This window comes from Balaenoptera ricei, chromosome X (genome assembly GCF_028023285.1).
Source record: "Balaenoptera ricei isolate mBalRic1 chromosome X, mBalRic1.hap2, whole genome shotgun sequence".
NCBI classification, from domain to species: Eukaryota; Metazoa; Chordata; class Mammalia; order Artiodactyla; family Balaenopteridae; genus Balaenoptera; species Balaenoptera ricei.
The window spans coordinates 37,532,874-37,540,757 of NC_082660.1; the positions used below are offsets into that span (position 1 = coordinate 37,532,874).

Sequence of the window (7,884 nt, forward strand, 5' to 3'; positions counted from 1 at the left end):
CAAGGAAACCTTGAAAGGCTGAGGGCTGTCTGCCAATAGCGCTGCAGATAGCAGCCGGGGTGACACATCCTCCCTTGAAGGGGGACCTGGACCCCTTCACATCACTGTGCCCACCACACCAAGGCCACCCAGCTAATGGGTGACAGAGCTGCCACTGAAAGCAAGCGATCCGATATCTGCCGTTTCTGCCCGGCTACTGAGCTAAATGGCCTCCTCTGGGCTCACGCAGCCCTGGTCCTCTGCCTGGACTGGGTCTTCTCTTAGACCTTCTAGAAAAGAGTGAGCCCCTTCCGGAATTTAGGTAACAAGGCTGTTCCAGCAGCTCCCTGCCTCCCCCGCCTCCACCCCTTCCAACAACTCTATGTTACTAAGGCCATGGGATCTTTCCCGTTTTTCCCCAACTAAGTCAGACAGTGCAAGGTCCTATCCGTTCTGGGCCATTCTGCCCTCTGCCGTCCCCATCACCACCTGCAGCCCCACTACATTCTTTAGCAGTTTTCAGATGGGCTGTAATTATCCAAAGGAATTTTGTCAAAACCTAAGGAGATTCTCAAGGGAAATGAAGAGCATTCGAAGTGCATAGTGACACTAGAAAGTGTGGTTTCCTCATCCTGTGATAGCTTACCAGGCATCAGGAAGCCGAATCGAAATCCTGCTTCACAGTCTCCCCTTTTCCCATCTCAGATTTTTACTCACCCCCCCTTCCCAGCCTTCCCCCTCAACCCCCAGCCACGCTAGGGCAGGGGCTACTAAGCCCCTCAGTCCTGTAACCCATCTGGAGGTGAGTGACACAGAGGACAACCCACATGGGTAAGGCCCAGACAGCCACACTCTCTCCCGCCCCTCCTTAGGGAAGGGCTGCTCTTTGCTTTGGAGAGAGCAGGATTCTGGGATCCAAACACACACACAGCAGTGTTTTGGGAACAGTGGTCTTGCTGGCTAGAGGCTGGACAGAGAGGGAGCGGCTGGGGAGGAACACTGATGTAGGAGCTGATGGGCAAAGGGCACAGGAGAAGAGGCAGAAATGGTTCAGAGGTGGAGAGTGACGATAACAACCATTGTCAGAATCCCACTCTGTCCAGCCTGGTGTTTTCGTTTGCTAGGGCTGCTGTAACAAAGGACTACACGCTGAGTGACTTGAACAACAGAAATGTATTATCTCACCATTCTGGAGGCCAGAAGTCCAAGATCAAGGTGTTGGCAGGGCTGGTTCCTTCTGAGGGTGAGAGGGAGAACCTGTTCCAGGCCTCTCCCCTAGCTTCTGGTGGTTTGCTGACGCTCTTTGACGTTCCTTGGTTTGTAGAAGCATCACCTCCATCTCTGCCCTCATCTTCACATGGCCAGCTCCCTATATGCATGTTTCCATGTCCAAATTTCCCCTTTCTTTAAGGACACCAGCCATATTCTTCTTTTTTTTTTTTTTTTATAAGTTTCTTTTCTTTTTAAATTTATTTTGGCTGTTTTGGGTCTTCGTTGTTGCGCCTGGGCTTTCTCTAGTTGCGGCGAGCGGGGGCTTCTCTTCGTTGCGGTACGTGGGCTTCTCACTGCAGTGGCTTCTCTTGTTGTGGAACACGGGCTCTAGGCACGTGGGCTTCAGTAGTTGCAGCACACGGGCTCAGTTGTTATGGCACGCTGGGCCCTAGAGTACACAGGCTTCAGTAGTTGTGGCACGAGGGCTCTAGAGCGCAGGCTCAGTAGTTGTGGCACATGGGCTTAGTTGCTCCGTGGCATGTGGGATCTTCCCGGACCAGGGATCGAACCTGTGTCCCCTGCATTGACAGGCAGATTCTTAACCACTGCGCCACCAGGGAAGTCCCCACCAGTCATATTCGATTAAGGCCCACCCTAATGACCTCATTTTAACTTGATTACTTCTGTAAAGATTCTATCTCCAAATAAGGTCACATTCTGAGGTTCTGGAGGTTAGGACACCAATATATCTTTTGGGGTGAGGGGGACACAATTCAAACCATTACACTTTCATTTATTTATTTGTTTGTTTGTTTGTTTATATATATATATTTGGCTGCGCCAGGTCTTAGTTGCGGCACGCGGGATCTTCGTTATGGCATGTGGGATCTTTACTTGCGGCATGCAGGAACTAGTTCCCTGACTAGGGTTCGAACCTGGGCCCCCAGTATTGGGAGCATGGAGTCTTAACCACTGGACCACCAGGGAAGTCCCCACAACACTTTCTAATTCCAAACTTAGGGACTTCCCTGGTGGTCCAGTGGTAAGGAGTCTGCCTTACAATGCAGGGGACGCAGGTTTGATCCCTGGTCAGGGAACTAAGATCCCACATGCTGCAGGGCAACTAAAGCCCACGTGCCACAGCTACTGAGCTCACGTGCCTCAACTAAAGCCCGCGTGCCACAACTAGAGCCCGCGTGCCGCAAACTACAGAGCCCTCATGCTCTGGAACACACGCGCCACAACTACAGAGCCCACGCACCCTGGAGCCCGTGCGCCACAACTAAAGAAGAGAAAACCCGTGCGCCACAACTAAAGAAGAGAAAACCTGCACGCCACAACTAGTGAGAAGCCCGCACACCACAGTGAAGAGCCCGCGCACCGCAACGAAAGATCCCACGTGCTGCAACTAAGACCCAACACAGCCAAAAATAAATAAAATAATAAATAAATAATAAATAAATCTTAAAAAAATAATTCCAAACTTAGACTGGGCATCTCTGGGTTTTGTCTGCATGCCTGGCCATCTTCTTCTGGTAACAGCATTCCTCTTCCTTATGAGTGAACCCTTCCTTTCTATGCGGCTGCCAATGATGTGACCTTGTCCTCTCATTACAGGGATGGACATATGACCCAAGCTGGCCAATCAGCAGATTCTGTCTCTCCTTCTCTGTCTTTCTATGTTTTGTAATTTTTTTTTTTTTGGCCACGCCATGTGGCATGTGGGATGTTAGTTCCCCGACCAGGGAGTGAACCCATGCCCCCTGCAGTGGAAGCATGGAGTCCTAACCACTGGACCTCCAGGGAATTCCCTGTTTTGTAATTATTTAAGTGAATTAGGAGAGAGAGAGAGGGAGAGGGAAAGAGAAAGAGAAAGAGAAAGAAAGAGTAATTGGGGATGTTCCTAAAAATTAACCCAGGCCCAGTCTGTTCACTGTATTTGCTCTTTCAGAGAAGTCCTCCTGATAACATGCCTGAACTGTGACAAATCTAAGGCTGCTGTGGCTAAGGAAACAGTCTGGCTTTGAAGCTTGAACCCCAACCTCCTCATTAACTAGCTGGGGGATTGAGGAGTTTTCCATGTCTCAGTTTCCTCATCTATAAAATATGGTGACAACAATGCTATCTATCTCAGAGTATTCTGGCAAGGATCACATATGTGAGAATATTTTGCATGAAGCCAATTTCTATACAAATGTTTGTCATTATTAGAAAGGTAGAAATCTAGGACTAGGAGAGCCAAAGAATAAGAATTTGTTAGTGTTTAATCAGTCCTGACTTAGAGCGCTGGCATCACACTTGCCTGCCACCCCTCTCCCCTCAGTCTTGCAGTTGGGCAGGGCCATGTGATCACTTCTGCCCACTGAGTTGTGAGCTGAAATTGACAGGTGTCACTTCCCAGCCCAGAGTCAGTGTATGAGAGACTACACAAGGGCATGAATACAGTGGGGTGAGGTTCCTTAGGCATCACCAAATGGCAGTCTACCACAGTGGTCAAACAGTCATTCATTTATTCATGCATTCATTCATTCATTCATCAAATCCTTTTTGAGCACCTTGCTTGAGCCCAGCACTGTGCTAGGCTCTGGGGATGAAAAGACAAATAAGCAGGGTCATTATCCTCAAGGTGCTTGCTCCAGATGTCAAAGGGGAGGTAGGTGCAAGCAAATAATTGCAATATAGTGTGTTCATTCCTTTAAGAGAGGGGAGCACTGTCTGGAGGAGGCCAGAGAGGGCTTCCTGGAGGAAGTGACATATGAGCTAGCTCTTAAAAGGCAAGTAAGTGATTACCAAGCACACAGGGGGCTGAAGAGTTTTTCAGGCAGAGGAAGCCACATCTCCAAGGACACCAAATGTTGTAGAGGTTGTGGAGAGAGGTTCAGAGTGGCTGGAGCATAGGGTGTGTGCAATGTGAGTGCCAGGCTGAGGCATTTTGATTTGATGCCAAAGCCTGGGGAACCAGAGGAGGTTTTCCAACAGAGAAGCAGCATGAGACAAAGTCTTTCTAGGAGAATGACTCTGGTGGGAGGGTGGAAGATGAAGCAGCAGGGGAAAGATTGGAGGCAGGCCAAGGAGAAGGCCACTGCATGAGTCCTAGAAAGGGATGATGAGGCTCAAACCAAGGTATGGGTGTGAGGATTGAGGGAAGAGACCAGATTCAAGCAGAATTCTGGGATATAAGAAATTAGATATTGAGATGGGAGGCTGAAGATGACTAATTCTGGATGATTGGTCTGAGTTCTTTAGACAGAGGTCTGGTGTGAAGAATACCAGTCTATCAGGCCTCCGTAGCTTGATGGGAATTTGTTTATTCTAATTCTCTGCTTCCCAAACAGTTCTCTGGTCTGTAGTTTGGTCTACTGAGGAGATAGACCCCTCCTGCAACCCCAGAAGAATGTCCTATGCAGATCAAAGGTTTGTGTTCAGGACCCAGAGAGGAATATCTAGTCAAAAACATAGCTTTCTCTTACCTCCAGTTCTGCTGCTAAGAAATTAGGTCTCAATTTCACTTTTTGGCTGATGCTCTTCCTTCTGAAACAGATGGGTGCATTTTCTCCTCTACATATAAGATATAAGGGTAGAGGCAATAGAATTTGCTGATAGATTGTATATGGGGTATGAGGGAACGAGCAAAGGGGAAGGTGACACCAGGCTTTGGGTTTGAGCAACTAGAAAAATGGAATTGCCATTTATTGAGATGGGGAAGCCTGAGGGAGGAGCAGGTTGGGGAAGGTAGGAATTTAGTTTTGGATGTGCTATAGTTGAGATGCTATTAGGCATGCAAGTGAGAAAGCAGTTGAAGTTATTAATACAAAGTTGCAAGACATTACCCAGAATGCAGCAAAGAAAGAGAGAAGAAAAATATAAAAGAGGGGTTACTAGATGTGGAGGACAGAATGAGGCAGTCTCATAAATGTTTGATTGGAGTCTCAGAAGGAAAAAACATAGAAGAAAGGTAATATTTGAGGGGATAACGGTTGACAATTTTCCAAAATTAATGAAAGATATGAATCTTCAGATCCAGAGAGCCCAACAAATTCAAATAGGATAAAAAGAAATCCACACTGAGACACATTACAGTGAAACTGTAGAACCAAAAAAAAAAAACCAAAAAGATTCTAAAAGTGGCCTGGTTGGAGGGGAGGACCTCCCTACCTATAAAAAAACGACAATTGGAATATCAGCATAGTTTCCAACAGCAATAGTAGAAACCAGAAGACTGTAAAATGCTCCTTTTAAAAAAAATATATAGGGGCTTCCCTGATGGCACAGTGGTTAAGAATCCGCCTGCCAATGCAGGGGACACAGGTTTGAGCCCTCGTCTGGGAAGATACCACATGCCACGGAGCAACTAAGCCCATGCACCACAACTGCTGAGCCTGCGCTCTAGAGCCTGCGAGCCACAACTACTGAGCCCACGCGCCACAACTACTGAAGCCTGCATGCCTAGAACCCGTGCTCCGCAACAAGAGAAGCCACCGCAGTGAGAAGCCCGTGCACTGCAATGAAGAGTAGCCCCCGCTTGCCTCAACTAGAGAAAGACCACATGCAGCAACAAAGACCCAACGCAGCCAAAAAAAATGAATAAATAAATAAATTTTAAAAATATTTAAAAAAATAAAATAAAATAAATATATATATATATCACATACCATGTAATTCGTTCTTTCAAAGTGTGCAACTAAGTGGTTTTTGTATATTCATAAAATTGTGCAACAATCACCACTAATTCCAGAACATTTTCATCACCTTAAAAAGAAACCCACTGGGACTTCCCTGGCGGTCCAGTGGTTAAGACTCCATGCTTCCACTGCAAGGGGTGTGGGTTCGATCCCTGGTCGGGGAACTAAGATCCCACATGCTGCACGGTCCAGCCAAAAAATTAAAAAAAAAAAAAAGCTCACTGCCCATTGGTAGTCACTCCCTATTCCCCTCTCCCCACAGCTCCTGGCAAGGACTAACGTACTTTCTATCTCTATATATTTGCCTATTCTGAACGTTTCATGTGTATGGAATCATACAATATGTGGTCCTTGGTGACTGGCTTCTTTAACTTAGCATATTTTAAAGGTTCATCCACATTGTAACATGTATCAGTGCTTCATTCCTTTTTATGGCCAAATAATATTCCATTGCATGGATATACTACATTTTATTTATCCACTTGTCAGTTGGTGGACATTTGAATTGTTTCTACCTTTTGGCTGTTAGAAATAATGCTGCTATAAACATTCATGTGCAAGTTTTTGTGTGTACATATGTTTTCATTTCTCTTGGGAATATACCCAGGAGTGGAATTGCTGGGTCATAGAGTAACTCTTGTTTAACATTTTGAGGAACTGCAAAACTGTTTTCCAAAGCAACTACACCACTTTACATTTCCACTAGCAATGTATAAGAGTTCTAATTTGTGCTCACTTCAGCAGCCCACATACTAAAATTGGAATGATTCAGAGATTAGCATGACCCCTGTGCAAGGATGACATGAAAATTCATGAAATATTCCATATTTTTTTTTTTTGGCCACACAGAATGGCTTGTGGAATCTTAGTTCCCCAACCAGGGACTGAGCCCAGGCCCTTGGCGGGAAAGTGCAGAGTCCTAACCACTGGACCACCGGGGAATTCCGTATTCTATATTTTTAAAAAAGAGTTCCAATTTCTCCATATCCTTGTCAACACTTATTTTTTTAAATATTTATTTATTCACTTATTTATTTTGGCTGCACTGGGTCAGTTGCGGCACGCGGGATCTTTGTTGCAGCATGCAGAATCTTTAGTCGCGGCATGTGGACTCTTAGCTGTGGCATGCATGCAGGATCTAGTTCCCCAACCAGGGATCGAACCCGGGCCCCCTGCATTGGGAGCATGGAGTCTTACCCACTGGACCCACAGGGACATCCAACACTTATTATTATCTGTCTTTTTTTATTATAGCCATGCTTGTGGGTGTGAAGTAATATTTCATTGTGGCTTTGACTTGCATTTCCCTCATGGCTAATGATGTTGAGCACCTTTTCATGTGTTTATTGATCATTTGTGTATATTCTTTGGAGTTGTGTCTCTCTAAATACTTTTCCTGTTTTTAATTGGGTTGTCTTTTTATCGAGTTGTAAGAGTTCTTTATATATTCTTGATACTAGACCCATATGAGGTATATGTTTTTCAAATATTTTATCCCATTCTATGGGTTGTCTTTTCACTTCATTGATGGTGTTCTTTGAAGCACAAAAGTTTCTAACTTTAGTGAAGTCCAATTCACCTATTTTTTCTTTTGCTACTCATGCTTTTGCTGTCATATCAAAGAATCCATCGCCAAATCCAAGGTCATGCAGAATTACCACTATATTTTTCTTCTAAGAGCTTTATAGCTTTAATTCTTCCAGTTAGTCTTTTGATTCATTTTGAGTGAATTTTTGTTTATGGTGTGAGGTAGGGGTCCAACTTCATTCTTTTGCATGTGGATATACAGTTGTCCCAGCACCATTTGTTGAAAAGATGCTTCTTTCCCCATTGAATTTTCTTTGTACCGAATGCTATCTTTAAAGTGCTGAGAGAAAATAACCATCAACTTGGAATTTTATGCCAAGATAAATTATAATTCCAGAAGAAAGGTGAAAACATGACATTTTTAGAAAACAAAAACGGAGAAGTTTTACCAGCAACTGACCCTCACTTAAGGAACTCCTTAAGG

At 45.1% G+C, this 7,884-nt stretch overlaps 1 non-coding gene across 1 annotated transcript; it reads left to right on the forward strand.

Moving 5' to 3' along the window:
• The first annotated feature begins 6,601 nt into the window (after window positions 1-6,601).
• On the forward strand, window positions 6,602-6,705 carry LOC132358024 (U6 spliceosomal RNA). Its single transcript, XR_009500387.1, has one exon. It is a non-coding gene; the product is annotated as a U6 spliceosomal RNA (small nuclear RNA).
• Window positions 6,706-7,884: the final 1,179 nt, after the last annotated feature.